The sequence below is a fragment of the Budorcas taxicolor genome, chromosome 21 (genome assembly GCF_023091745.1).
Source record: "Budorcas taxicolor isolate Tak-1 chromosome 21, Takin1.1, whole genome shotgun sequence".
Classification (NCBI taxonomy): domain Eukaryota; kingdom Metazoa; phylum Chordata; class Mammalia; order Artiodactyla; family Bovidae; genus Budorcas; species Budorcas taxicolor.
Window position 1 is genome coordinate 28638963 of NC_068930.1, and position 21794 is coordinate 28660756.

Consider the following 21794-nt stretch of genomic DNA (forward strand, 5'->3'; position numbering starts at 1 on the left):
AGGGCCCTGACCCTGTCCTCTCCCCGAGCCCCTTGGCCCTTCCCATGCCCACGCCAAGGCTCAAGGCCCCTGCAGTTCTGTGGCCTCCAGACTCCCCACCCGAGGGGCCAGTCCGGCCAGAAGCCACCGCTCTGGGGCGTCCTGCTGGCGGAGGGGACCAGCATCTTATGGTTTCTTCCTGCCGGGAGCAGACTGCTGTCAGGCCAGGCACCAGGGTTTAAAACATCCTATATGTGTAAGAACGAGGACATCCCACACGTCCACCGAGTCCCACGACCCTTTCCCAATCCTGCCAGATGTTTTACTTGGAGGGACACTGTCGCTTACATAAACAGCTGAGCGTGTTTTCCCAGGGATGTGGCCCGGGCACTGCTTCTTGACCAGCATCGAGAGAAATCTCCATGGACTCGGAGGAATATATTTTGGGTCTTTGCATGTGGCTGAACAGAACGCATAGAAATAAACGGGAGCTGTAACAGCAAAGACGGGGTTGGCCGTATGGGGCCATCCGTGGTCATTCCCGCTGCCCCATGTGGTCAACCCCGCGCCCGGGAGCCCCCAGGCTAGAGGCGTTGCTGCCTCTTGGGTCTCGGTGCCTCACGGCTTCCTATGGTAGGGGAAGCGGCTTCCAGCTTCTTTGCAAAGAGAGTCTGTGCAGGGGTGGTCTTAGCGGCTTCAAGGTCGTAGAGATATGGCATAGCCCCAGCCACGGGGTTGGGCGGGGATGCTGAGAGCACCAAGATCTCCCCTCAACTGTGAAGCAAGTCACATATGGCAAAGATTTGCAGAGGAGCAATAGATGGTCTCAGAGAGGCTGAGTCACTCGCCAGAGACAACCCAGCAGCAGACCGGGACTACGACCCCTGTCGTTTAAACCGCGGCTCCCTCCAGTGCCCATCTGACCTGCCCCTTGAGGGCAGCAGGAAGATCTGGGCTTCCCCGGCCTGAGCGCCCATGCCTGCCTCCCCTCGTCTGTGCTGGGATGTGTCCATTCCCAAACCCATGCGCTATGTCCCCTGGCCCTGGGCTGTCATGTCAGGCTCCAGGTTCCCTGCAGGAGAGCCCCACGCCCACCAGCACACCTTGGGGCCCTGCTCACCTGTTCCCTGTGCCCAAATGTCCTGATCCTAACTGTCTTCTTGAGGCAGCCTTAGGACTGAAGTCCTGGAGCCCTGCTTCTTCGAAGCTCCCTGCACCAAGCCCAGGGAGGCTCTGCCCGGCGGCCTCATGACCAGTATGGTGGTTTGAGTGGTGGCCCCGAAAGCCATCCATCCTTCCACAGCCTGCAAACGTGACCTTATTCCTATGAATGGTCTCGGCAGATGGAAATAATTTACTGACCTCTGCACCAAATCACCCGGGATGCATGTGGACCCTAAATCCAATGACAGGTGTGCTTGGAAGAGAAGAGGGAGTGATCTGAAGCGCAGAGCCACCCAGGGGAGAAGGTTTGGCACATGGACGCAGAGATCGGGGTGATGTGGCCACAAGCCCAGGGAGGCCTGGGGTCCCCCAAGAGCTGGACCAGGCCAGAGGGACCCTCCCCTGGAGCCTCTGGAGGGAGCTGAGCCCTGCCCGCACCTTGATCACAGGTTTCTGACTCCAGAACTGGGGGCGAATGAGTTTGTGTTAAAGCTGTCCAGTCTGTGGCCAGTGGCTGCAGCCACCCCTGGACACTGAGAGTGAACTTGCCGGCTCCAAGGTGAGAACAGTGGCAGGACCGGCCCCTGCCCCCCACAAACAGACACACAACCTTGTCGTGAGGTTAAATGAGTTAATACGCACAGATGCCTGAATCAGGGACTGACACTTGGACCTCCGCCCCCTTCACCTCTTCCTCCTCGTCGTCATCACTGTCATTGTTAGGGGCCCTCATCCACTCATTCAGTGGACCCACAGTGCTCCTGCACAGCCCTGATGTGAGCAGCAAGGCCAATGAGCTGGGAGGCTCCGCACAGGACTCACCCTGCCTGCTGGGGCCACACGGACAAGGCCTATGCCGTGACACGGAGGCCCCGGGAGAGGCTGGATCCTCTGGTCGTGGGAGTCACGGGGGCCTCAGCATCAGAAGTGGAGGGGTGAGCCGGGTTAATCCAGGGGGGTGCAGCCCTTCATTCAAAGTGGGGGAAGAACGCCATGTGTCACCCTGTGTCCGGGAGGCTCCCTTTGCCCTGGTGGGCTGCGGGCACAGCCTAGGATGACCAGGAGTCTGCATCTCAGTAGGGGCCGAGGCTGGCGCTGAGTGAATCTTCAGTGAGGTTTTTTCCTTAAAAACCACGCCAAGTGACTTTGGCTCCATTGCTTTTTGCCAGATACCCAGAATGACCCCAAGAACTTTGTACACTCCAAGGGTAGTGACTGGGTGTGGAGCCCAGCACAGACCCGAGTCAGTCCTGCCCTGCGTCCCACACCATCCCCCTTCCATGGCCTGGCTTTCTTCTGCCAGGACCTTCAGAATGGTGGAAAGGCAAGTGTGGCCTCAAGCTGGGGGCCCCAGCATGGGCTCCTAGCCCCTGGGGGTCCCCTTGGGACACCTGGGGGACCATAGTCCCCACTGCCGTCGGGCAGCTCTGTCTCGGGAATGTCGAGTTTCTTTGCTTTTCTGTGTGATGCAGCACCCAGGGGTGATTGGGAAGTCTGCTGGTGTTACATGCTCCTGCCTTAAACGGGGAAACATTCTTGCTGCATTGACGCTGCTCACTCAATGCTGGGAATCTGTTAAACACAAATGGCAAGGGGAACAGAGGAAAACAGAAAAAGAAAAATGGAGAGTGGCTTGGTTGCTTCAGGTCTCACATGTGATTAAGAGAGTGTACAGCCTGCACATGAACCCGAGTTCCCACACCTGCCAGCTATAAGGTGCCAGGCCCTGATTTTAGAACCCTAGCTTCACTAAGCAGTCAGTGACAGAGACAGTTTTTGTGTATTTCAGGTCTACACTGTGATGACTTGATGCCCATAGACATCATGGAATGATTGCTCAACATACGCATCACCTCACACAGTGAACTCTGTGTGTGTGTGTGTGTGTGTGTGTGTGTGTGTGTGTGTGCATCTTTAATGTTCCTATAATCCATGGAGAAGGCAATGGGAACCCACTCCAGTACTCTTGCCGGGAAACTCCCATGGACGGAGGAGCCTGGTGGGCTGCACTCCATGGGATGGCTAAGAGTGTGACAGGACTGATCGACTTCCCTTTCACTTTTCACTTTCATGCATTGGAGATGGAAATGGCATCCCACTCCAGTGTTCTTGCCTGGAGAATCCCAGGGACAGGGGAGCCTGGTGGGCTGCCGTCTGTTGGGTCACACAGAGTCGGACACGACTGAAGTGACTTAGCAGCAGTAGCAGTATGCCAGTCTTCGAAAACAAGGTGGAGAGTGTTCCTTGTTTACCCTGAGAGTTCCTGTGAGATTGCTGTTTTCTTCCCTAGATTTTTGGAAGCATTGATTGACAAAACAAGTTGGTTTCATTGTGGGGAGGCTTTTAATTTCAGATTTAGTTTTTTTCATGCAAATAACATTTTCTGATTTTGTATGTCTTCCTGGGTATGTTTAGGTAAGGCATTTCCCCTTTGCTAGGCCCGTAGACTCTCCTATGAGTAAGGGAACTGTGGTTCACACTATCTTTCTTTTCTGTGAGATGTGTTGTGCCCCGTTTTAAAGATCCTTGATACTGGTGATTTGTGCTCTGTCTCTTTCTCTAACCAGTCTCCCTAGGGGTTTATCAGGTTTATCGGGCCTTTCAAAGAGCCGACATCCAGCTTGTTTAAACAATTCCCTGTTTGCCCTGTGTTCCCTCATTTCCTGCTCCTTTTCTCCCATCCACCTTGTGCTCCACTCGCTGTGCTTTCTGTCTGGATTTTTGGGAGGAGGCTCAGCTGATTTCGGCCTTCCTTCTTTTCCAGTATATGTGTTAAAGGCTTTAGGTTAGCATCTAAACACAGTTGGCTGGGTCCCACAAGTTTGAATAAGCCAAATTTTCATTATCTTGTATGTAAAAGTATTTTCTAATTTACACTGTGCTTTTTAAAATTCTTATTCATGAAAGTCTACAAGAAGTCTGTGATTTATCTTCCCAATGTTTGGGGAGGTTTTTCTGGCGACCCTTTTTGACCTCTGTTAATTCCATGAAGAGCCCCGTCTCGGTCTTTAGGGGCTACTGTTATGAATACCGTAGACCAGCTGATAAACAACAGAAAGTTGGTTCTTATAGTACCAGAGCCTGGGAAGTCCCAAGATCACCAGCAGTTGCCGCGTCTGGTGAGGCCTGTTTCCTGGTTCCTAGACTGCCTGCTTCTTCTCCCTGTCCTGGCAGCACGGCAGCCCATTCCCTCCTGACCTGAGCCCTCCCAGAGTCCCTGCCTCCTGGTATCATCACCACGTGCAGGGTGAAGTTTGAGGGCACATAAGCCATCAGCCCATTGCAATCCGTAAGTATACCCTGCATTATCTCAGTCCTCTGAAATAATTTGAGCTTTCCTAAGGACCCAATATATATTCATTTTGTTATATGTTCCTTGGGCTCTTGAAAATAATATCTATCAGTGGGAATGCAGTGTTACGTGCGTATCAGTTAGATCAGATTTGTCAATCATAATTCAGATTTCGGTAGCCACGTTGAGTAAAGCAGAAGTAGGTGAAGTTACCTGTAATATATTTTATTTTAACATTCCCAAAATATTGTCATTTCAGTGTGTAATCAACCTGATAAAACCTAATGAAATATTTTACATTCGTTTTCTCATGCTAAGTCTTTAAAATCCAGTGTGTGTTTCAGGCTTGCAGCACATCTCATTGTAGAGCCAGCCGCATTTCAGGTACTTCGTGGCTGCAGGTGACGACGTCCCAGGGAGCCCAGTTCCCCGAGAGATGTGTCTTTAACGTCTCCCACTGCCATTGTGAACTTGGCTGTGACTGCTCTTCTATTTCTGTCCGTTTGTATGTATTGATGTTTTGAGGTTATGTTATCAGGGACATTCAGATTTAGAATCCTCATCGTCTTGGCAGACTGGACTTGCGTGAGCAGGAGATGCTCCTCTTTATCGCTAGTGATGCTTCTTACCTTAGGCTCTCTCTGACAGTGATGTTGCCGCGTCAGGTTTCTGCCCTTGTTCGCCTGGGCATCTTTGACTCTCACCTGTCTGTGGTCTTCCATCTTAACATGTGCCTCTGGGAACAGTGTGTGGCTCTAATCTTAATCAGGGTGACGCTTTTATCTTTTAATGAGGACATTTGCTCTGTTTATAACTTTGATGTTTCCGTCTGTAGATACCGTGTTGCTGTGTGTTTTCTGTTTGTCCCACCTGTTCCGTGTTCTTTTCTCTTGCCTTCTTTTAGAAGGATGAGGTGTTTCTCTAGTTCTGTGCTCCTCTGCCAGGTTGGTGGGTGCACATTCGCAGACACAGCCTGTGTTTTACATTGAAGTCTAACTTAGTACTTTTACTGCCTCCCTGACACGACTGCTTCCTCCTTGTCACTGTTATCCTTTAAAATTTTAGATATATTGTCGGCGTTATCATCACTGTAGCATTAATATTTACCCTGACAGTTCCCTCATTGTTGGTCTTTACTTGTTTTTTATATTTCAGTCAGAGACGACTTTTCTTTCTCCCAAAGCACTGCCTTAATATTTTTTTAGTCATGTCTGTGGTTGATGAATTGTCTCATTTCCATTTGCCCTACAAGTCTTTATTTTGCTTGCACTTTCGAAGAGTGTTTTTGTTGGGTATCGAATTCCAGGTTGGTGGTTATTTGTTTTTCAGCATTTTACAGATGCCAGTCCATTATCTTCTGACTTCCTTTTTCTTGAAAAGTCAGCTCTCAGTGTTGCTGTGCCATTAAAAGCCACAGCTTTTTTCCTCTGAGAGCTTGAACATTTTCTTCTTGCCTTAGGCACCTGCAGAGCTGCTGAAACCAATGTGTGGTTTTCATTTTTGAGTCAGTGCTCTGATTCTTGAACCAACTCTTGCCACTGTCCCTGTCAGTCAGTTCAGTTGCTGAATGTCTGACCCACTGTGACCCCATGGACTGCAGCCCGCCAGGCTTCTCTGTCCATCACCGATTCCCGGAGCTTGCTCAAACTCATGTCCATCGAGTCGGTGATGCCATCCAAGCATCTCATCCTCTGTCTTCCCCTTCTCCTCCTGCCTTCAGTCTTCCCCAGCATCAGGTTCTTTTCCAAAGAGGCAGTTCTTCGCGTCAGGCGGCCAAAGTATTGGAGCTTCAGCATCAGTCTTTCCAATGAATATTCAGGACTGATTTGCTTTAGGATTGACTGGTTGGATCTCTTTGCAGTCCACGGGGCTCTCAAGAGTCTTTTCCAACACCACAGGTCAGAAGCATCGATTCTTTGGCGTTCAGCCTTCTTCGTGCGCCAACTCTCACATCCATACATGACTACTGGAAAAACCATAGCTTTGACTGAATGAACCTTTGTCAGCAAAGGAATGTCTCTGCTTTTTAATGTGCTGTCTAGGTTTGTCATAGCTTTCCTTCCAAGGAGCAAGCGTCTTTTCATTTCACCGTCTGCAGTAATTTTGGAGCCCAAGAAAATAAAGACTATCACTGTTTCCGTTGTTTCCCCATTTATTTGCCATGAAGTGATGGGGCCGGCTGCCATGATCTTCATTGTTTGAATGTTGAGTTTTATGCCAGCCTTTTCACTCTCCTCTTTCACTTTCATTAAGAGGCTCTTTAGTTTCAGGCCCTGGAGGCATTTCTTATTCCCCTGACTGTCTTTTCTCCACCATGAGGGGCCCCATTTATAGTTTTTCACAATGTAGTTGAACAACGGGTTCCTTCGCTATATTCTATACTTTTTTCCCTCATATATATATTTTTTAACCGATCTATTCCTCAGTTCACTGATCCTCTCTTCAGCTACATCCAACTTGATGTGAAGCCCAGAGCCTGAGTTCTTCAATTCAGTCACTGTTATTTGAAAGTTCTAGAATCGGTTTTGAGTCTCAGAAAGTTTTCCTTGTGTCAAGTATATTTTTGAACTGGTGAAGTTTGCATCTGATTCCTCTAGCATACCTCTGATATGCTGATACACATCAGATACCTCTGGACCTGTTTCCATTCTTTTTCTCTTGGTCTTATTTGTTGTTACACCCGTATTTGCTTTTTTGGTTGCATGGTGGACATTATCTATGGAAACCCCTAGAGTTTCTGGTGATGCTGTCTTCTCCAGAGGTTCCTCTGATGCAGACCTCTAGTGAGGACAGAGCTGTCTGTTCACTCAGGGTCTGAGTGACTTGAGGCTGGGGTGTCTTTGTAAGCTGAGTCTCAGCAGCCTTCACCCACCTTCCCCCCCTGACCCCAGGGAGGAGCCCTCCAGCATCTCCATCTGGAAGCCTGGGGTGCCTCCCATGGCCCCCTCCCTTCTCGGCCGGTCCTGAAGCCCACCGTCTGTCTCCCGAGCACCACAAGGTGATTGATACTCAGCGCTCAGCCGGTTTGGGCAGAGTGCTGGGTATGTTTTCTGTGCCTCCCGTTTCTTGAGGAGCTTAGTGTCTACCATCCGGACTGACTTGTCAGGCATGTGGTTGGATTTTTGTCTTCCCAGCCCAAGGAAGTGTCCAGAGCTGTTAGCCAGTCCCCTCTGCTTGACTTTTTCCCTGCCTTTTCTTCCCAGAGTCAGCTTTGTTCTGATGCCCCGAGGGAAGGAGCGGCCCTCTCAGTCTCCAGCTCCCTCACTGGGCTTTTGTTTGAAATCTTGGATTGTGGCTGCCTAAGGACCTCTTTTGAAATGTATTTAGCTTCTCTAGCTCTTGGTAGGCTGACCCACAAGCTGCTTGCATCTATAACTGGTAGTGGGGAAGCCCCGGGTGTCCTCTCTCATCTGAAGCCACATGTAAAATTCACAGTAATTATATTGATCATCTTTGGTACTGGGGTAAACAAGAACCAGGGGCCCTTGCTCATTACCCACGGTTGTGTTTCTGATCAGAATCCCCTGCTTGCCTGGGCTGTTTCAGTGCCCCTTGAACTTGGGAAGAAGGTGGGGCAAGCGGCCCATGCGGCCTGGGGACAGAGGAGCCAGTCTGCCCTCTTCCCTTGCCCCTGCCGGCCCAGGGCAGGCCTTGTGATGACAGGCGGCTGGTAGTGGAGGAGAAGGCTGAGGAGGAAGGGGCTGCGTGAACTGTATTCTGTGATGTGGTCAGGTGCGGGTTTTCTTTTTCTGTGTGAAAAAATGACTGCTTTGACTCTTCTCTCCAGTTTCACTTGAAGGTTGAAAATGAAGATTTTATCCTTAAAGTTGAGCACAGTGATTTTACAGTCTTTTTGAAAGCAACAGTTGAGGTTTTCGAAAGACATCTCAGAGAACTCTCGCAGATAAAGCGAAAAAAAGAGAATGTGTTCAGGGTGAACTGCGGGCGGGACCCCAAACCGTACTCTGTATCTTGCAGAGTCTGTAACTGCTGAGATGGGTGGATATGGGGCCTCAAGCCCCCGGGGGACGGAGGTCCTCAAGTGACAGCAGAGGCCCCGGCTGAGCCAGGAGCCGTATGGCCTGTGCCCTGGCGAGTGGAGAGCCGCGAGGCTGGGAGTGGGGCCAGGAGAGGGGGTGGGAGACTCGGGCGTGGAGGGAGGGGCAGCACCTGGCGGGGTCTGGGAGGCGCTGGCTGTCGCGGCTCAAGGCAGGGACACCCCTGAACCTCCACCGTGCAGCCCCCACGGGGCAGAGTTGTCTGGCAGCCCAGGGTCAAAGTGAAGAGGGCGAGTTCGCAGCAGATTGACCGAAGCCCTGTACCCACTGTGAATTCATTTTAAGTGCCTGGAGCGAGGTTGGTCAAGCCCTTGCTGAGCTCGAGTGAGGGAGTCAGTCAGGGAGGACGGAGCTCAGGGTGAGCGAGGGGCAGCTAGTGCGGTGAGTCCTTGTCACCCGGGTGGGTTCCGGGGACAGCCTTGAGTTCAGTGGTGCCCTTTCAGTAGCCTCCCTGGAGGCTTGTTTGGGGGCTAGAGGAAGCAGAAGCCCACTTAGAAGACGTGCTCATTCCTAGTGGTGGTGGTTTCTGAAGCAGTTGCTACTATTTGGTTCGACTGTGAACCAGTATCCTTGCAGGGTCATGTTTGGTGGTGGGCCTGAGCTGTGGGCACAGCCTTCCTTCTCCTGCACCCCACACTCATCTGTCATCTTTTGGGCAGCCCCTCCCCCCTCTCTGCACCCTTGATGGTGGGCCTGAGCCCAGCCCCCCTGTTACCATGGAGCCCCTTATGACCCAGTGGGTTCCAGGTGCCAGGCTCCTGGGAGACGTGCTGGAGGCAGAGCCTTCGTGCCATTTCTTCTAGAGACAGCAGCGCTGACGGTCGTAGTGTGAGAGCGGTGGTCCTAGTGTGAGAGCAGTGTGTCTGAGAGTGGTGTGTGAGAGTGTCGTGTGTGAGAGTAGTGTGTGAGAGTGGTGTGTGAGAGCGGTGTGTGTGAGAGCGGTGGTCGTAGTGTGAATAGTGGTGGTCGTAGTGTGAGATCGGTGGTGATAGCTCGGGTGCTGAGGTATCTAGCCGTGAAACAGCAGTTGCCCCTGAGTGGGGGGCTGCCCCGATCCGCGAGGATGGGTCGCAGGAGGGCCCGCCTGTGGGCGCTTTTCCAGTGCTGCATCCCCAAGGCAAAGGCCAAGACAAGGAAGAACTTGGCCTCGGCCCAAGTCCTGGAAGCAGAGCGGCCTGAGGTGAGAGCAGCCGGGGGCTGGGCCCGTCGGATTGGCCTTCACGCGGGGAAGCGTTGGAGCTGTGTTTCATTTTGTTAGCATGGCTGTGGGCCCTGCCGGCCAGGGCGTTTTGGCCTTCTGGGCAAGATCGACCCCAGCAGGTTGACCTTGTAAGTGGTTGTGCAGGGGCTGCGTGGAGGACGGGCGGGGGCCCCACAAGAAGGGAAACACTGTCTGGAGGAGTCACTGGGGCACGTGGATGGAGCTATAGAGTCAGTCCTTGAAGCAGAAAGGCTAAGCCCCTTAACGTCTCCCATCTTACAAAGCACAAAACAGTGTGTCCAGTATCTTAATGGCGGGTACCTGCTGCTTATGTGTATAACATACACCCTCATAGCTTCACATGTCTACTACATGCCTCTTAACAAGTGTTGGGCAGTGTTCTAGGCGCTGAATACTCAGTATGTAGTAGGGGAATATGTAGCCCAGGATTTTTTTATTTGTGTAAAGAAAACTAGAAGAATGAAAGACTCCGTGTGGTTCAGTTTGAGCAAGTTCACCACGTGGACGGCACCGCGTGCGTGAAAATTGTGATAAAATACATAAAACATGAATTTAACATTTTCTCCAGTTTATTGAATGACTGGGTGACTTCAATGGAGTCAGGCTAACAGATGGCCTTGGGGTGCCATCAGCCTTTTTCCCAGAGGAACACTCCAAAGCCTGATGGCCTTGTAGATCTTACCTTTCTTCCTCACTCTTCCCAGCGATTCTAGGTCACTTGTCTGTGTGTCGTTTAAGAATCTCTTTATCCACTTTGTTGTTAGGTTTATGTTTAGGGAAGTTTCTCAGACGTCCCTGGGTCTTGAGAAGACAGGCTTGGATTCCGGGTTCTCCCCTGCCGCATGCCTGCCAGGTCGAGGTGGAGGCTGAAGGCCGGTCTGAGTTGTGGTGGTCTGTGTGGTCCTGGGGTCAGTGGACCCCCTCTTCTCTGGAGGGGCAGGGAGACCCTTTGTGTGGAGCCTGGAGAGACTTGACAGGGTCAGTCTTGAGAGTCTCGCTCTCTTTTTAATTTGTGTTTGCATTTAGTTACTTACTCATTTCACTGTTTTCTAGGAGTTGGCAACATCTACGGAAGAACTCAATATATGCCGGGAACAGCTTCTTGCAAGAGAAGAAGAAATAGCTCTGCTGAAAGCAGAGAGGAATAACATCATGGTCAGTAGGGGAATTCTCACATGTTGACATTTGCCCCGCGGGGTCACCGCTGGGCTCCGTGTTGCTGTCTTTAAACTCTGTCTGGTTTTCAAGTCATTTTTCACATCTTCCCACTGAGCAGACCAGGGTGGATCAGTTTGGAGTTCTCATACTTTGCTTCAAATTTATGATGAGAGCTACTATAATTTTCGTACATTTGAGGGGGGAGTTCTCTTAACCTACAATTTTGTCCATGCTACAGTTTGTGTGGGGTCTTAGTTCCCTGACCAGGGATTAAAACCCATGACACCTGCAGAAGTGTGGAGTCTTAACTACTGGGCCACTGGGGAAGTCCACTCTAACTTTAGACTGAAGTGGCGGGATTCCGACTTGCCTTAGCATGTTTCCGGCTGTAGCATGAGGCTGAGAGGGGTTGTCGGCCCTGAATTCAAGCATGAGGTTGACGGTGCTCCTTTGGCCCTGCCCTGCAGCTGCTGCTGGAGCACCTGGAGTGCCTGGTTTCCCAGTATATACCGTCCCTCCAGACGACGGCGGGCAAGTGGCAGGCGCAGTCCCCAGAGGGCATGACCAGCGAGCTGGAGGTGCTCCAGGCGCTGAAGTCACTCTTTGAGCACCACAAGGCCCTGGACAAGAAGGTACCAGCCACCCGGCCATCCTGGATTTGTACACTTGCAGCCTTGTTAGGTGGATGATGCACGTATTTATGTAACTAGTTGACTTTTGAGCTTCTTGAATTCTTGTAAATACTTTTCTTCTGTAAGAAGTCAGAGTTTTATATGGTTAAAAAGTGTTGCCTGCATACATGCTCAGTCATGTCCGAGTCTTTGCAACCCTGTGGACTGTAGCCCACCATGCTTCTCTTTTCCTGGGACTTCCCAGGCAAGAATACTGGAGTGGGTGGCCATCTTCTACTCCAGGGGATCTTCCCGACCCAAGGATTGAACCTGCCCTCTTGCATTGGCAGGTGGATTCTTTACCATTGGTCCACCTGGGAAGCCGCCAGTTAAAAAGTATTAGTTGGTATAAATGTCTCAAGATTTATTATATTCTGTATATCAATTTGCAATTAAAAACTAAGTAATAGAATTATTTTAGGAAACAGTTTTTTTCCTCTCAAACTTAGAATTTAAAGCTGTTAATAAGCAGATTTTTTGATGTTAAGATCAATGAGATACATTAAATGTATTCTGTTATAGTAGCCGCGTATTAGGGTGAGTATACAATGGCAACCCACTCCAGTACTCCTGCCTGGACAATCCCATGGGTGGAGGAGCCTGGTAGGCTTCCGTCCATGGGGTCGCGAAGAGTCGGACACTGCTGAGCGACTTCACTTTCACTTTTCCCTTTCATGCACTGGAGAAGGAAATGGCAACCCACTCCAGTGTTCTTGCCTGGAGAATCCCAGGGACAGGGAAGCCTGGTGGGCTGCCATCTATGGGGTCGCACAGAGTCAGACACGACTGGAGCGACTTAGCAGCAGCAGCAGCATACACTAAGAAGTGCACTCACGTATATACACACATCAACACACGAGGAGCACTTGAAAGGTGTAGTTTGTTGGAAGAATTAGGTGCCACACATAACAAGGTAAGTTGGATCATTCATCGTGTAATTTCAGTTAGTTCAGTTCAGTTCAGTTCACTTCAGTCACTCAGTCGTGTCCGACTCTTTGCGACCCCATGAATCGCAGCACGCCAGGCCTCCCTGTGCATCACCATCTCCCGGCGTTCACTCAAACTCACGTCCATCGAGTCGGTGATGCCATCCAGCCATCTCATCCTCGGTCGTCCCCTTCTCCTCCTGCCCCCAATCCCTCCCAGCATCAGTCTTTTCCAATGAGTCAACTCTTCGCATGAGGTGGCCAGAGTACTGGAGTTTCAGCTTTCGCATCATTCCTTCCAAAGAAATCCCAGGCCTCATCTCCTTCAGAATGGACTGGTTGGATCTCCTTGCAGTCCAAGGGTTTGTCATTTGTATCCTTTCATTTTAAGAAAGTATGAAGGCTGTAGTGGTGGACATCAGATGTTCTTTATCTTTCTGATTGAGGACCAGCCCACCTGGGTTATTTTAGTGACCAGTAAACTAGACTTGTGGCTCAGAGCTGCAGGATCTCTTAAGCACCCGTTTGTCCAGGAGGAGACAAATTCTGACTCAAATCACCTGGTTCTATTTGAGATGGATAGCATCACCATGTATTTTCTTTTTATGCTGTATTTTCAGTTTTGAGTTGAGTTTTTCCAAATGGAGTTTTGCTGTCTTTCCTTATTTCTTTATTCTGATTCAATGTTTTGGTTTTCGCTGATGATTCTTAAAGAGAAGAATAACCCAAAAAAGATACTAATGGACAGAGTGCTTGATGTAAATCACAAGCAAGAAAACATGCCAAGCGCCAATGGAAAGGCATGTCCTCGGTCTCACTCTCTGTCTGGTTCTCGTCTTACTATCCAGTCTGTGCGGGGCTGTGGAGACCTTTCACCAATGCATCATGTAGGTCTGAGTGGCCGTAAGGGACGTGTGAGCTCCAGAGCGCAGAAGGCAGTTTTGACTTCACCGATATCCCGGAAGTGCTGTGTTCCCTCCCTCCCAAAACAAGGCTGTCTAAGGTTTCCTTTCCCCCTTAGAGAACCCGCGACGAAGACCTGGCTCAGGTGATCGAGCTCCAGGAAATCATCGAGAAGAAGTCACGGGAGCAGAGAGAGATGAAGGACCGCCTGGCAGCCCTCTCTGCCCACGTAACAGAGCTGGAGAAGGACCTGGACACGGCCAGGAAGGACCTCCTCAAGTCTAAGGAAGTACACGTGAAATTACAGCAGGACGTCCGTGAAGTGAGTGACAGTGGACGTGTCTGTTGTCCTGAGGCGAAATGTGGGTCCCTTGTTCTCCCCGTGATCTCAGCCTTGGCATGGCTGCGTGAGCAAGAGCAGAGCACTGGCGAGACCGCCACTGGCTGCCTTCCCGCCTCTGCATCGAGGTCTCTGGGCTAGAAGAGGCCTGGTCCAGGCGGCCCGTTGGCAGTGGACCAACATGGCTGTGCTGCACCCTGGGTGTGGACTCCTCATTTCCACAAGTTCTAGGGGGCCTAGTGTGTTCCTTTTTAAAAAATTCATTCATCCACTCATTCATTTATTGGAGTATAGTTGCTTTACACTGCTGTGTCAATTTCTGCTGTACAGCAATGTGAACCAATCATATGTATATATACACACACACACACACACAAATCTCCCTGGTTTTTAGGTTTCCTACCCATTAACTTCACCACAGAGCACTGATAGAGTGCCCTGTGCTGTTCAGTAGGTCCTCACTCGTTGCTGACTTGATGCATAGTATCAGTAGTGTGTATATGTCAACCCCAGTCTCCCCGTTCATCCCCCTACCTCCCTGCTGAATATATTCCCGATGATGCTGAGATTTCCTTCTGATTCACTCAGGTGAGTCTGAACGTCTGTGGAGCCCGCTCTCCCGGAGAGATGGGAACATGCTGTGTGGGCTCTGCTGAGGCAGCTTGCCTGGCCATCTTCTCTAGTTTTCTGAGGTTCCGCTCCTTGAAAGGATGTGTGACAGTGATAACCAGCGGTCAGACAAGTCGAGTGGCGTTTGCTCACCCTCAGATCCTCAGGCCCGTGCTGTGTAACCATGCAGAATCAGGATGTTTCTGGCGGTCGTGTCTGCGGGTGTCGTGATTTATGAGAAGCTCCCTAACGGTCACTGTGAAAACAGAAGAGAGCTGGGGGCTCAGGCCTCCTCCCGTGAGCCTCGCCTCTCCTCTCTGTGCAGACAGACAGTGCCCACCCTGCCCCACCCCTCCCCCATGAGACCGTCTCAGAGTGCACCCCTCCAACATGTGGTACAGCAGGTGTACTGGTTTAGTAGCTCGGTGTGAGTAATTCCGTGTGAGAACTCAAAACAGAAATATTTGCACATGTTTGTATAACGTGTTCACACTACTCTTTGGCAACAGGAGGAGATTAGGTGGCAGAGATTAATACACAGAGAATTCTGGAAAAAGCGTTTTTAAGACCTTGCACTTTTAATGTTAGGACAACCTCGGTTACTTAGTGAGCACGGAGGGACCTGAAATGGATTTTGAGCCGGCGGACAGGAGTCGCATCGGCAGCAAGCTCTGCTCCTGGTTTGAGCGTTTCCTACATGTGGTGTAACTGCTTGAGAAGAACTAGGCTTGAGAAGGCTGCTCCCAGTTGTGTAACACTGTGACTTCTGTTTCTACTCATTAATATTCTTATTGAATTTTGAGGAAATTGCATGAGATTTTACCAACTTTCACCTGAGGAAATGAGCCTCAGAGCTCCCTGTAGGATCTGTTGACGGTCCCTCCCTGTTCTGGGTCAAGCCCGCCTGTATAGTGTGGAGACAGAGATCCTCATTTCATGCCAGATACCTTCCCTCCTGGAATTCTTGCAATGACAGAGTAGTTTAGTGTACTTTTTGTTTGCTGGTTGGGTTTATGATGTAGACAAGAAGCTTGGTAAATCGAGTGGCCAGACAGACATTAAGACAGATGGGTGCCATCGTGGCAAATGTGACATTTGAGGTAGGCGCGTTTTTGCTCACATCTCAGAAAACTGCCATGTCTAGGACTTTAATTTTGAGGACGCTAATTTTATGTTTGATTTGAAACTTAGGATTTAGTCCAGCTTTTTTACTCTTAATTGTATCTGAGTATTCTATGATAATGACTTACCTTTTCTCCTCTGCAATGCCTGGTGTAGGCTATGGCCCAAAAGGAGGACATGGAGAAGAGAATCACTACACTTGAGAAACGCTACCTCGCTGCACAGCGCAAAGCCATCTCTGTGCACAACCTCGATGATAAACTTGAAAATGAAATCGCAAATAAGGATTCTATGCATCGACAGGTAATGGCTTTTCCTGAACTGTGTCTGACTTCTGTAGTAGTGAATACTGAGGAAGGAAGGTAAAGACCTTTTCATGTGACTCCCATGTTGGAAATCAAGTCCCAGTGTAAAGTTCTTATGACCCTAAAATACTGCGTTCAAAAGTGTGGATGTACATCATGATAAATCAGCTGTACTGAAAGGAAATACATTTTTTAAAAATTGAGGGTGACTGCAACTTAGAGGTTTGAATTATTTGGGATTTGGGTTGACCATTTTGTGGAATTTCACTCCTGACTCTTGTTTTACTTGACTTGAATCTGTTGGCTTGTTAGCATTTTTCCTGAAAGAGCAGAGAGCAGCAGGGAACTTCACAGCAGCTGGCTGCCTGTTGGGAAGTGGGGTCACTGCGACAAAAGGCAGGGTTAGAGCTCCAGTCTGATTAAGGTTTGTACTTCCTGTGGTTTGGTGAGCTTTACTTGCTCCTGTTCCTGTATGGTCTCACATAATCAGGACTTAATCAGGAAAACCAAATCTGGCTTCTCCAAAACAAAGTGAGTCAGTCTGGTGTGTGACAAAGTGTATCATTGGCCCCACTACAAAAATAAAATAATAGAAAGCCATTGAAATGTATGATGTGGAATGCTAATTAAGAGCATTCTGATATACAAAATAATGGCTGTAAAAGGCAGATCAGAAACTACTACGTACCATATGCTGTTGTTTTCTGAGGGTTTTAAAGCACATCTTATTGTTTATGTATCTACATAGAGTAATACACACATAGAAAAAATAAGAAAGCTGCTTAGAAATAAATGCTCACCTCTCAGGAACCCGAGCGTATAGATCATTTCATTTTTTTTCTTTTTCCAAAAAGAATCTGTCTAAATGTTCTACACTGAAAGTTTTCAGAGGAAGAAGATCTGTTAAAAGAATAATCATGCATTTACAAATATTAGTTGACTGGCATTTCCCCAGGCACACTCTGATCAGGTCTGTATTTCAGAGGAGATGAAAGCCATATTTTGGCTTACAAGCCCATGGCCGTCTGGGTTGGTAGGGTTCCCTTCAAATGATGATTCTGGTGATGTTTTAAGAAGGGTCAGTACTGACCCTTAACTTGTCAATAGGAATGAATAAGCTTCTACAGAAACCTGATCTTCTTTAATATATAAGAGCTTTTTTTTTTTTAAAGACTTCTTTGGAGACGTTTAGGAAGAGCAAATACTCTGGCAGGAGGTGTTCTGCCCACTGAGACCAAGCCCAGGAACACTGAGAGAAAAATTACCGTGACGCGGCTTCCGAAACAGAACTAATCCTGTAGACACACACATTTAGGTTTTGTCTCAGCTTACTAACAATGGCGGAGGCTGCACCACTTGGCCCATTTTGATGTTCTGCTCTCCCTTTGTAGAAGGAGGATAAAGACCGACAGCTGCAGCTGTGCCTGGAGCTGGCAGAGCAGAAGCTGCAGCAGATGCTGACAGAAGTGGTGGCTGAGCTGGCTCAGCGGGGAGCTGCACTCTCCAAGGTGCTGCTCTTGGTCCCCGGGGGACGGGCGCGGGGAGGGCCTGTTCCCTTGTTGTCCCACCGTGCCCCTCCCCGAGCTGCTCAGTCCACAAAGGAGCGCAGACACGGGGGTCGTGCTGCCCGTCTGAGATGGGAGCGCTTCCTGAGTGTCGGACAGTCCCCGCTCCCGTGTCATCCCTAGGTTAATTTCCCTCCAGTTTTGTCCTGTGCTCTGTGTGTCCGCAGGATGCTTCAGCTCCGAGTCACTGCTGCTCAGAGTTCAGTCAGCAACTCAAAGCCTAGCAGGATAAAGAACGAGAAAAATCCCATTCTCGTTAAGAGATGGCCAAAATAGGTCTGTCATGAACACAGTTTTAAGTCTTTATTCATACATTGTTGAATAAGTCACAGCGGGGCACGGTGCAGACCCAGGGCCCCACTCCCAGCTTGCAGTCCCCGGGAGCCCACCAGTGAGAGGCCGCGTCCAGGAGCCGTGGCGCTGCTGGGGATATGGTGCCCAGAGCCAGCCAGCCACCCCGTCCTTCTGGTGGGAAAGGTGTTGCCTTGCACTGCTGGTGGGCACTGGCTGGGCATGGAGAGGCGGGTCGGGCCTGTGCTGGCCTGGCTGTCGGAGCATTACCTGGAGCTCACGGAGCGCCTGAGGGGCCGGCTGGTTTCCGGAGGCAGGTGGTGTCCTGTGCTCCCAAACCCTCCCCGAGCAGGGTCACGAACAGCCGCCAGGGGGCGCCCTTCTGCCTGTGATCTTCCCCTCAAGGGCTGGTTTCTTCTCTCCCCTGGCATCTTTGCTGTCTGTCCCCGGTCGGCCTTGTAGTCTGAACTTTTGTCTTCCGGAAGCTCTGCCACTAAGGAGGCGAAACTGTTCGAACTTACCTCCCAGCTTAGGAAGGAAGAACGTGTGCCCTCGTGTGTCCCGTGCTTGCCACTGCCTGCTGCCCGCGCTGGCTCGCCCCAGGCAGTCTGAGGAAGGGGCCTGGGGCCAGGGGGAGCACCTCTCCTCTCACGAGCCGGTCACCAGCACCCTCCGTCACCCACGTGTCACACACGAAGCCGCGCTGGCTGCGTGAGCAGGCGTGCGGGTGTGCCCCCCGCGAACCCGGGGCCAGTGGTCCGCACAGAGCATGGCCCGCTTGCCGTCCCTGCGGTCACAGCCCGCGTGCCGTCAGGACAGGGTCGTTGCGAGCGGAGCTGACGCTGTTCTTGGCCGACAGGCGGGAGAGAGACACAGCAGCATGGAGGAGAGGGGCGTGTGGGCCGGAGGCGCGGCTGGGCGGGGCCGGCGCTGCCTTTCTCCGCCGCTCCTGTCTCTGTCTCTGCCGTCCAGTGTGCGTGTGTGGCCCTGTCTGCTGATCCAGGCACCCAACCTCGGGAGCAGGGCCAGATGTGGTCGCCCCTAGGTGGTGGGCAGGGGCCAGGGGATCCCCACGCTCAAGGAGGACGCTTGTTGCTCTGACCATCCAGGCCGGGGAGCTGCTCAGCATACAGTTGGACCTTACGAGTGGCCCTCAAACCTGAGGGAGCCAGCCCGAGGCCCATGAAACGGAAGGCATGGTGCCCAGGTGTGGAGGTGCTTGCCTCGGACGTGGCGCTGGAGTCCCACATGCCAAACTGCTGGTCCAGACGTGGGGTGTGTGTGTAGGATGGCTGCTCCTAGGCAGGAGGAGAACCGAAGTTGCGCTGCGACAGAAGGCGCACCAGGAAAGGGCGATGGTGGAGGCTCGCATCAGAGAGCCCTGAGAGAGGTTTCCCGGAAGGGTTGGCCACACAGCGGTACCGACCATCCAGGAAATGGAGTGGGGATCCCAGGTCCAGCCTCAGGGGTCAGTACTGTCCCCACCATAGCTGTGTTCTTGGGCCTGGACTGCAGAGCCTCACATGTGGGCTCCCAGGGGGCTGTGGTTCTGACTCCCATCATGAGACCTCGGTGAGGCTCCCTCTCTGCTTAAGCAGAGGGCTCAATGTCTCCCGATCAGGGGTGCACTTCCTTACTTTCAGAACTGCTGCTCAGAGGCTGTTGAGATTGGGATGCTGTTTATGACTAAGCCAATTCAAAGTAAACTTTTGTTTTGCTTTAAAAATATTTGAATGTTGATGCCTTATGCCTTCATGCTAGTCAATAAGCGTGACAGCATCCACAGGCAGTGTGTAAAGGAACAGACATAGATGTGTGCCCGCAACCCTTCCAGAAAGCATCAGTGAGGCGGAATCACCAGTGGCCCCGATGTTACCAGCCGCTGTGCTAGAACATTCTTCTAGGTCCACGCTCACCCCTTCATTTCTTTCTTAGAAGTTTATTTCTGGGGCTTTGCTGGCAGTCCAGTGGCTGGGAGCCTGCCTTGCAAGGTCAGGGACGCAGGTCCGATCCCTGGTTGGTGAGCTAAGATTCCACGTGCCACGTGGCAATCACATCAAAGGAATCGCACGTGATGCAGCTAAGGCCCGATGCAGCCAAATCAGTAAGTTTAGTTCAGGATCTTTTATATAATGTGATAGAAAAGATTGAAGTAAGTAAAAGCAAGCATTCTCATATTCCAACTCCAGCCATCTCTCTTTTTATTTGCTTTGGAAAATGTCTGAGAACCTCTATCAGAGCAGCTCAGTGGGCAACAGTCTGGTGGAGGTTCGGTGAAACCTGTCCCAGCTGCACCAGTGCCCTAAAGAGGAGGACAAGAACCTTCGCCGAGGTGGGCGCTTGGGCGACGCTTGTCTGAGAGAGACCCATGGTCACTACAAGTTCTGCGGCACATTTTTTCCCCCACAAAACCCAAGATGATACCCACACCTCACTAGAGAGCTCTCTTCACCCTGACCTGTGGGCTGGCCCTGAGGTGGGGATAGTTTTGTCTCAGGTTTGAATTTTACATGTGAAACCTGCTCCAGTTTCCTGAGTGACCACTGAACTGCAAAAGCTGAAAGCAAGTATAAAGCAGTTTCACTTACCCCAGGGACCTGGCCTCCTTGGATCTAGAAGATCAGTCGGGGAAGGAGGAGTTTTTCTGTGTACAAGTTAGTGTTAACAGTTGTCATCCGGCTTCGTGCCGACACTTCGCTCTGGGCGCGAGGTCCGCCCCTCATCCCGAGGTGCTTTATGCTTTCAGACAGGAGAGTAGCCATTCCGCAGTCCACGCAACGTCTGTTAAGAATTGACTCTAAAGCACTGTATGTATCTTTTTCAGAATTCTCTCCTATGGGAAGTTGAAAATGCAAAAAAGCGTTGAGAAGAAATGCAAAACGACAAGGTCCTTAAATCTCTAAATCCTTTAGAAATGTGTTAAGAGCTGAACTGAGCTGGGTTCACTGTTACAGTTACTGCAGATGCTTCGCGGAAGTGGAGTTACATTTTCCTTATGGCTAGTCCACTGCTGTAACGTGTATAGCATTTCTGGTTTTGAACATTGAATGTGATTTGCATTATAGGTGGATTTAGAGCGTGTGGCCGTTGTGTGTGGTTCCGAATTCTAAGTAGTCCTTTCTGGGTTCACCCGAAAGCTGAGACAAAGCATGAGCCTGTCACGTGGACAGTGCTGTCCGTCAGAGAGATAATACGAGCCACATACACAGTCTAAAATTCCCTAAAAATGAGCGGGCTGCTTCACGTGCTTTTTTCACTGCGAGTCTTGAAATCTGTGTGATTTCCACATCGAGCTTTGCACCGGCCTGCGTCACATCCTCAGTGTGCTGCACAAGGCGAGTGACTGCCGTGGCCGACAGCACAGAGCTGCCAGGTTGAGTCGAGTGACTCGGAAACTTGGCCCGTTTGACTTGTTTTACCCCGTGAGGAAGTGAAGTGGGGTGTAGAGGAATGAATGTGAGCAATGCCCAGGAATGAATGTGAGGTCCATGGAGACAGTCTAAAGCAATGAGAGGAGCGAGGGCAATAGAGTGAGTCCTGTCCCCCACCACCCGAACCCCGACCCCAAGTCCAGCTTCTCTCTATAGACTTCGTTGTCGTCAATGGCTGGCCATGTTTCCTCCAGAAGCTTTTCTACGCCTGAGATGTGACTTCTTATTCATTATGGTTTATAAGGGTTAGTATTGTTCTGAGTGTTTCTATTTGCTGTGGAACACTTAGAGTACAGTTTCTCAGAATGAAAATGTTCAAAAATGTGCGATTTTAAGGCGAGAGAATGGAGAGGATGTGCTGATCGGGCTGACGGGGGTGAACCCATAGGCAGCTAGTTCGCCAGAGCAGAGCAGGAATGATGGCAGGTGGTCCTGGAGCCAGGAAAAGGGGTGGCCCAGCCCTGGGGAGGGGTCGTGACGAAGACAGAAAGTGAAGGTACTGGCCATGGGGGACAGGGAGCCGGCAAGCCAGCAGCTCGAGGCTGCCCCTCTGTTGCTTTGAGGTCATGTCTGGGAAAACAAGGCAGGACCTGGGTGAGAGTGGGGCAGGGGGGAGATTTGCGGAGAGCAGGGTGTGAGGTGTGAGAGCGGGAGGGCGGCACGGGGCCCAGCAGGCACTCTTGCATGCGTCTCAGATGACAGAGGCGCCCTTGCGGTGTGCGGGGCCATCCCCAGAACAGCCCGAGGGCCTGTGCCCT

The 21794-nt window shown here is 50.9% G+C and overlaps 1 pseudogene; it reads right to left on the minus strand.

Annotated features, from left to right (window-relative positions):
- LOC128066750 (elongation factor 2-like) overlaps positions 1-21794 on the minus strand; it is a 67184-nt pseudogene that overhangs the window by 13667 nt on the left and 31723 nt on the right.